Genomic DNA, 9,057 nt, shown 5'->3' on the forward strand with positions numbered 1-9,057 from the left:
CCGTTATCCAGAATTCCCAGATGGTAAATGGAAAAAAATAATAATGTTATAATGACTCTAGGAATTATGGCTATATGGATACTGGGCGGAAAAATGACTATAAAATTCCCCAGATCTTAGTCCTCTGCTCAGAACAAGATTTATCTGGGATAGCAGGCTCTAACCATGCTGATAATTCTCTGTGGTTTCTTGTCATTGTTCAGATCCTTAAAATTCAGGTCCTTAAAATTCCTAAAGGCTAATTTGTTAGGTAAGAAGATTAGAACAGTCACTTGGGACAGAATCTGACCCAGAAATCTGTCAACACTTTTACGTAGTGGAAGGAGAACATGAGCTATATGCACAAAACACACACTGAAAATATAACAATAATGGTTGAATTAATTACAGAAAAATTCTGCTCTGATCCTAACTGTAACACATGTATCAACATGCAGAAGATCTAACCCAGTACGCCAGGTTCTGTACATCACTCACACACCTACAAAAGCTGGACTATCTTGTAGTGCCTGGGTCCTTTCATTTCCACCTGTCCTACAGCCTCCAGTTCATTGTCATTCTTATGGCAGAAATAACGGGCTTACTTTCCTACCTGTGAGTTTGAAATGTGTAAGAAAATTGCCAGGTGGCAAAAAGCAACACTGCAGATCTTTGTCATTTTCTCTTCCTGCATGAGACAAGACTGGAGAGAACAGTGCCCAGCTGAAGTGCTTCTGCGTAGCCATTACCAGCTGCCAGAAGAGCCCCTGTAATCTGGAGGCAGCAGGGCATATATCAGAGTAGTCGCTGCTCCAATATGTGCCATAAATTGAAGTCCAAGAAAGCACTCAAAATTTGTAATATCACTCCCAGAGTTCTAAGACAAGAAAATATTGTTCTGCCCTGGCTATAGACTGTGCCAGCATGCTTTGCTGGCATTACCTTAAACATGCGATTGCTGCTGAGCTGCCTTGAGTTGCTACTGTGAGCTAAAGCTAAAAGCTGCAAGTATAGAATTTTACATTTTCTATTCTGGTGAAAGCACTGCTTGTACTTAACTGTCACTGATAAGTGATGTATTTCAATGGCAAAACTCTGACTATGAGGCATGACATGAGAAAACATGAGAAGACATGAGAAGACAACTCAAATGGGTCAAATGCAAAAAAATAGAAGTAACTATAACATAGTTCAATGGCATTACTCCTCTTCAAATCATTGCATTTTAGGTATAACTAGACAGGGTTCCATCAGACTCTCTTACATTGCTCACAACACTCTCCTTTCAATCTGATTTCTGCATATACGCCAAAGTTGACATCTCAAAAAAAAAAAAAAAAGCATTTTTCAAATACACATTTTCATAGTGGGATTAGAACCTGAGAAATTCCCCTAAGACGACCGACAGCTCTGCCAAGTGCAGGCCACTCCGAATGAAGGAGCTGCACTGCAGCAGTAGCAGCGCGCTGCTTTCCCTCTGCATAGTACCTGTGCATCAAGGTGACCTGGAAGCACCCCTTCTTTGGATGAGTAGGTCTGTATGCTCATTCAGTTCTTGCCCTTCCTGTGGAGGCTGCCAGTGCTATTGCCAATTAGTGCCAATCCTGAAAGCAAAGTGTAATGTGAATAGGCTTTTCAATTTTTAATTCCAGACTTTTGCTCTGGTGATGTATAAATGTTTCATTAGCACATTCCTACTGTAAGAGGTGGTTCATTCACTTCTGTTCCTGCCTTACCTTTGGAAAAAAAAAAGAAAAAAAAAGCTGTGTGGCAGAAGTACTAACAGAAAGTAGGCCAACAGAAGTGTGTTCCTCCTGAAAATCAGAGTGCTTTTCTTTGGAATTCAGATTTACTGAAAACCCATACAATAGTGCCTTGAAGACCATCTTACCTTTTTACTTGATAAGTTCTGTTTCTATAGTACTTCTCTCAAGCAGTATCCAATATGATGAATTCAAAAGGTTTCATTTGGTGAGATACAACCTATTGGCATGCATGGCATGGATGGTGAGCACAGCAATGGGTCAGAAGCAGATAAAACAACCACAACTGACTGTGGGCTAGAGTAGGCACTGCCAAGCACACAGCATGGCTTGGAAGTCCCTTCTTGTATTTGAGGGTCCTCTTAGGCCATAGGATGGAGGGAATTTCCTACTTCAGAGGAAGCAGAAGCCACTTCATGCCTTCCCAAGAGAATCAATTCAGTCTCTCTCACTCCTTTCAAGAGCTTCTTATGACAACGAAGGCGAAGCACAGTTTACTTCCTGTGGCACCTGCGGAGCATGAAGCAAGGGCATTTGAACATGCTTATTGAGCTGCAGATCATCTCAAGAGGCCTTAATAGGCTAGTCATGCCACCCTGTAAATCCTTGCAACAGTAGGTGCTTGCCTGAACAGAAATAGCCAGTGGAACATGTACTAAGCCCAAGAAAAACATAACATATTGTATATTAACTGTGTTACCAGATGTAAGGTATCCCTGCCAAGGGAGAAAAAATAGCTGCCATGGGCCTCCACCTGCTGTAGGTGCTTTCATCAAGTCCACGGAGTGCTACCAACTTGTCAGCTAGAGATAATGTGATCAGGACTGAACAGAATGATTGCTAAAGACACCTTCCCTGATAATTGGCACTTGAGGAGCTGCATGAGCAGTGCATGAATCACTGTCAGGAGACCTGCAGGATATCACGCTTAGAGGAAACCTCTGGCAAATGTTTACACTTTGACATTTACTGTTCTCGTACCTCCAGGGTAAAAACCAAGAATTATGCCCAACACTCTTTGGGCCATTATGTATCATAGGGAGTCAAAGTTGTGTGGGAAAAGGGGGAAGCAAACCCCACTGATAAGTCCCCCTCAAGGCATTGCTGTGGGTTCGTACCACTGTGACTAATCATCAGAAGCCCCTGCTCTCAGCTTCTGGCAGGTTCACTGAGGCTGTCAGGTGGTGCACTGTCAAGGGCCAGCAGAAGTGATACTGTCTTAATTTGACTTCAGACACAGAAATGTACCAGCAGTAAATTCTGCAGACCTTTTCATAGCATAGAACTGAGCATATCCTGAACTGGAAAGGATATAAAGTCCGGCTGACAGAAGTATTAGTTCTGTTGATGGTTAACCCTTGAGCAAGGAGCGTTCCACAAATTCTCCCTCCCCTCCACAACATATGTGTGGCAGAGGCATATAGCAGTGCACCAGCAGCAGGGAAGAACAGCATGAGTTTGGCACATGCTTGTTACCAACTGGCACACAACAGGAACATTACTCAGTTGAAGAGCCCTGTTTTCAAATTCACACTCTGCTTTATGGAGTCTATTTTTAATACAGAATTCAATATTAAGATGCCCATGAAATTGTTGAAAAGCTATTGCTTCACACGACACATTTTAACAAAAGCTACCATTGCTCCTTCACAGTGCTGCAACCAGAGGAGGAGGAAGGAAATGAGCATTTCTTATTTTACCACACAATATCCTAGTGTCTATCAATGACAACGGAGAGACAGGAACGTATGGTTCAGGCACAGGATGGAAATTAGAGCTAACCAAAACTCCAGGTGCAGATAGAATAGGGAGAATTGAGGAGTTGTTTTTTATTTTGAGACCCCCAGCCATAGCCATGGTCCAGCTGAGAGGCAGCTATGGAACACTAAATATAAACCAGAGCAGCATAGCTGCATTCCGTGCTGTATTCTGACCACTCTCTTTAGTGTTGCAAAACCATGCTTTAACTTCTAGCTCAATAGAAATAAAGTAAACCTAACTTATACCCCTACGTTGAGAAATGTTTTGATTTTCCAGGCTCACGGGGCTGGTGGACTTTCCTGGGAGGGTGCAGAAGTCCTCAGCTGTCTATTCGACATCCTTTCCTTAAATGCTAAGGGCCTAGTTGACAGTGTTGGTATAGGTCACTGAGTTTCTGGACAGAAATCCTTCATGTCAGACATTAGCCAGAGCCTCTTTAAAAATCAACATGGAAATGGGGAATGAATATGAGATCCAGTGATTGCCCTGAATTGTCAGGCTCTCCAAAGCTCCATGGCAACAAATGAGGCAGAAATGGGTCTGGGGCAGCCCACAAGGTTTTTCTGAGCTCCCCCTGCCCTCATCCCAGGCCTCACAATTCCTAAATAGAGCAGGCGCTGTGCTTGGAGAAAAACTGTGATTTTCTCAGAGAAATCAACTACTGTGTGGGAGCCCTAAAAATGGAACCACACTATATTTGTGCTATAGTTTTGTTTATTGTATGAACCTTGCTCACAGAAAGAATAAAAGCTAAGTCTCTGTTGAACATATATATATATATCTGAGTTGCAGTGTGTTTTGTTCTCTCTCCCATTAATAACTACGACCATCTTCTCCCAAACTCAAAATGTCATGATACAAAATCTGGGAAGATGCATTTGATTTTTAGTGCATGTACCTTATGTATATAGTAAATTATTTGAAAGTTAACTTTTACTTTCTCAGTTGACCAGAATTAAAAAACAATTCAGGGTGGGTTTTGGTTTGGTTTGTTGGGTTTTTTTGGTTGTTTTTTTTGGGGGGGGGGGGATGGGGGGGGACGGGAGTTTGTTTGTTTGTTTCCTTGTATTGCTTTGCCATGAATGTTAATAGCAAAAAACAACATCCTTCAATACTTAAATTTACAAAGTAAAATCATGTTACAGAGGGGTTTGGTTTTCTTTTTCCCATCATTCTTATTTTGGTTGACTTTATTTCTTTCCTGCCCTGTATCAAAACTGAGTTTTCAATTATATTTCTAGGGGAGACTGAATAAAGAAGAAACTCATTGTAGCCATCATTCCCACTATTATATAAGCATGTTCATGAGACAAAGGTTTTCTAAAGCTGCCTGGATTCCCTGCTTACCTTATCTGTACTGTCAGCTTGTTGTCATCAAAAGGGATGCTTGGTCTCTAGATCTTACAGATCTTTGACCAGGTTTTATGAAAGGTATGAAATAAGCAAAAGCATTAATTCAGTGGATTCTAGACAAAAATTTGGTCTTCATTTGATCTGTTGATGGATTAATTATGTCTTTAGTACTATTCTATAACCATTGGTACTTTGACAAAAATAGTATTAGTTTTTCAACTATTTTTCTATATTGTATCTGCCTAATTAGTAGTTTAATACGACAATAGTTAGGTCTGAAAAAATGTGTTTGAAAGTAGTGTTTTGGTAGCTAAAGTTGATGAATCCATATTCTTAGATTCGCTTACTACCAAAATCTCGATACTCAATATTTTATATCAGTACCTGACAGTTTAAAAGAAAAACACCGATTAATAGGGATGTAGGAAACTTTCAGCTTGTACAAAGACTGTGTGTTAAAAATTCAATACTATTTTTGTGTTCCAGAATGTAAGCAATGGTAAATACTTCTAAAAGATTTTAAAAAAGAATAATAATTGAAAGTCAGACTGATAAAAAAATACATAAAGTCCTGAGAGGCATACAGATTTTCTGAAATCAGGTTGGTTTTATGTAGGAAGCTAATCTGAGGCAGCTGGCTGTGAAAGTATTAGACATTACTGCACATTTGGCTAATATGAGTTGTGGAAAAAATTAATGGCTATGCCAGATGGCTTCAGAGCCAAGGAGATAATTCTAGATTCTGGAAACCCAACCGAACTCTCAATTTTTTTTCACAAGCAAAAATTAGTTGGAGCTTCAAAAATAATAACAACAACAATAACAACAGTATTTTGAATGCAGGACTCATATGTATAAATGCAATTTCTGTAGTTCATTTCATAATTCATCAGTTTCAATATCAACAAGTTTGATGGCCAATAATTTGCACCTTCTTAGTGTATTACCTTTCCTTTCTTCCCTTCCCCTTTCTCTTCTTCGAGTATTGATTTTCATGCTCCGAATTATCTTTGCATATGTCGTATTTCATCTTTCTTGCCCGTTTTCAGCAACAACATAATAAATTTGAAGCACTTAAACAAACTTGCCTTCATTTATTAAGTGTGAGAGTTTATGCCTCCCCAGTGATAGTTTTTCTTCGTGGTAATTAATGATTCTGGTAGGGGATGCACTGATTCCCAGAGCTCAGATTTATGGTAAAACCATTCAGACTGGAAAATATAATCTTATACATTAATAAAAAAGCTGCCTGTGTGAATCATTGTCACAGCGTAAGCTTTTCCAACACAAGCAACTTAAGAAGTATGTCAAAACTAGGGATGTATACTGAAAGAATGATTCACTCTTTATACCAGATTGAAATGTGGTCATGGCATTGCCCAACACTTTCAATACTGTAACTATCTGTCTTGAACTGCTTATAATTATGCAACCTATTCAAGAAAAAAGTTTTCTGTGGTGACAGTTTAGCTGAGGTTGTAATCAATATGTTTTGTTAGTGTAGCTTTGGAATTTTTTTATTATCGTTATTTTAATTGTGGAATTGTCAACCAAAATAATTCAGCTTTCCAACTTTCCAAGAATAGCATGCTGGTTAATCCATTGTTGAACCACCACAAAAATTCTCACAGCTGTTCAATATAATGCTTTTGTGCTTTTATGATCTAGAACGACAAACAAAATTTGGTGGGAGGATCACTTTGCTGACAGGGGTGTGATTTTAGCATCACATTGAGAATCGAGCCAAATTTGGCAATAGACATACTTTAACTCACTCAGGACCAGTATAAAAACGTCTTTCTGTACGCTATAAACCACCCAAAGGTTGTCTGAAATGAGTGTGCTTTCCGCCGAAGCGTAAGAGAGTCATGAAGGCTGAGAGAAGCCTTTCCTGACACTGCTTTTCAGAATGCTAAATGTTGTGGGGCATCTCTCCTGTGCCTTCATGGTTGTTACTACCAAATCCATGTAGCAAAGGGTGTGCAGACCCAAACTGGAGGGAAGTGAAAGGAGTAGGAGAAGAGGAAGGCTGGTCTTCACTGCAAGGGAAAGAGCACAAGGTGATACTGTTGAAAAGAAAGAAAAGCAAGATATCTGAGCAAAAAAAATTGCTACAGACCATAGACACTGGGATGTATCCCTTGGTATAACCTGCATGCAATCCCCAAATCCCAAACTCCTTGTTAGTACTTCTATCCAGCAGCCAGGTTGAGACCAAAGAGCCACAGTGAACCCTTTGTGTGAGGTTTTAGCCTCCTGTTGTGGCTGGTTGCCCTCTGTGTCGGCCTGCCCCAGCTGCCCAGTATGGCTGCATGGTTAAGCACTCCAAATTTATGAAATATCAGAACAGAGGTTTCCTTCAAAACCTTTGCTGGCCTCTGTCAGTGTGCATGTATGGTGATCTTTAATGACATGTTCAGCGCCCAGCCTCTTCAAAAAGACTGCCCCATCCAATGTACGGAGAGGCAGTAATCCAGGGACTAATTGGATTTAAGTGGAGAATGAGATAATCAGGTAGGTGCCTTGTTTACTTGTAACAGGAGCTGAAGAATGTGTTCAGACTGATAAAGCAACCACAAAACAGAGTGCTACAGGAAGAAAAAAGCAATCTAATGAAGCTGTATAATGGAAACCCAGAGAGCTGTGCAAGAACAGAAATGCACATGTAACAACTACAATACTCTTTGCTTGATGTCAGTTAATTACTTCGCACTACTTTGTACTTAACTACCTTGCCCTACTTAAACTGTAAAAACCTAAACTTTGTTCTACTGTCCTTTGTTTTACTATGAGGAAGATACTGGAAAACAAATTTTGAAAAATACTTTGCAACAAAATCAAAAAAAAACCACACAGGAATTCCTGGAAAAATGCAATCACTTTTTTCTTTTTTCCTTCTCCCAGAACAAAGCTTAATAATACTCATGAAAAGCCATGTAGGAAAGATCCACTGAAAGTGGCCTTAGAGGCACTTTGAAAAGCTGGCCTGTTGCATCTTCATCAAAGCTCAGCACATCAGTGTGTCATTAGCAGTTGAAACTTCTGTTCCTCTTGAATAAAGACAAAATCTACTTCACTCACAGAACTGCTGCAACAATAAATTAAATTCTTTATGAAATTCCCACTTTAAAGCAGTAAATGTCACAGAAAATGCCAGGCAAAACTTAATAATGCTATGCTCATTGTAAAGATTGGGCTTTAATGAGATATGCCAGATCTGAGATCATCCACAAGGCAAGCAAATATAAAGGAATATTAAAAAAAAAAGCCCACACAATTAATATTTGATACATAACCTACCATGTGAATCTGTTCTTTAATAATCATAATGCATGTAATTGTTAACTTTGTAATCATTAGCTCATCTACAGATTTTAAAGTTCTTTTATCACCATACATATACAACACAATACACTCTGAAGTATGCTTACAAGAGGGCAAGTAAACTGTCTTAATCCCTTTAAAATAAGTAATTGTTTCCAATAATGCAATCAACAGCTAAATGAAAAGAGGTTCTGTGACATCTAAAATAGTACTTTAAAAGACTGTTTTAGCAGCCACATTTTCTCCTTTTTAAAATGAATATTTTCAAGTTTTCAAAACCATTTATAATCATTTTAATGTGTTACATTTTTTCTGTCACTGTGGTACATGTAATGTTATAATTAGGATTGCTAGCTAATATAGAGGAACTTTAAGGATATTAAATCATTCTAACACAGCTCTAGGTCCTGATGGATTTAATAATGACTTTCAAAATGAGATTCCAGACAAATCAAATGATTTAATGCTTGATCTGTTAAAAAAAGAAAAAATACAGTCAATGACATCAAAGCTCAAGAAGCATTGGAAAGGATACAAATCTTTCAACTCTATGTCATGATAATTTACTGAATGAAAAAATGACCCAACTTTTCAGTTCAGCTGATACTTTTGGATTTAAAGAGTTAACAATAGTAAGTTCTCCTATCCCTGCAACATTTTACTCCAACACTGGAAGGGTAAAACCTATAATCATTTTCCATAGGGAAGTATTCCACTATTAATCCACTATTATACTTCATGTAGTAAATGCAAACACCCTACAGTGTTGTATAACTAAAGCATAATTCTTTAAATCAATAGAAAGCTTAAGTAAGATAAGAGATGTAAAGTAATTCTTTAACTTTTCTAAGTAGAAAACTGAGGTCAGAAAGTTCAC

This window comes from Tetrao urogallus, assembly GCF_951394365.1.
Source record: "Tetrao urogallus genome assembly, chromosome: Z".
Classification (NCBI taxonomy): Eukaryota; Metazoa; Chordata; class Aves; order Galliformes; family Phasianidae; genus Tetrao; species Tetrao urogallus.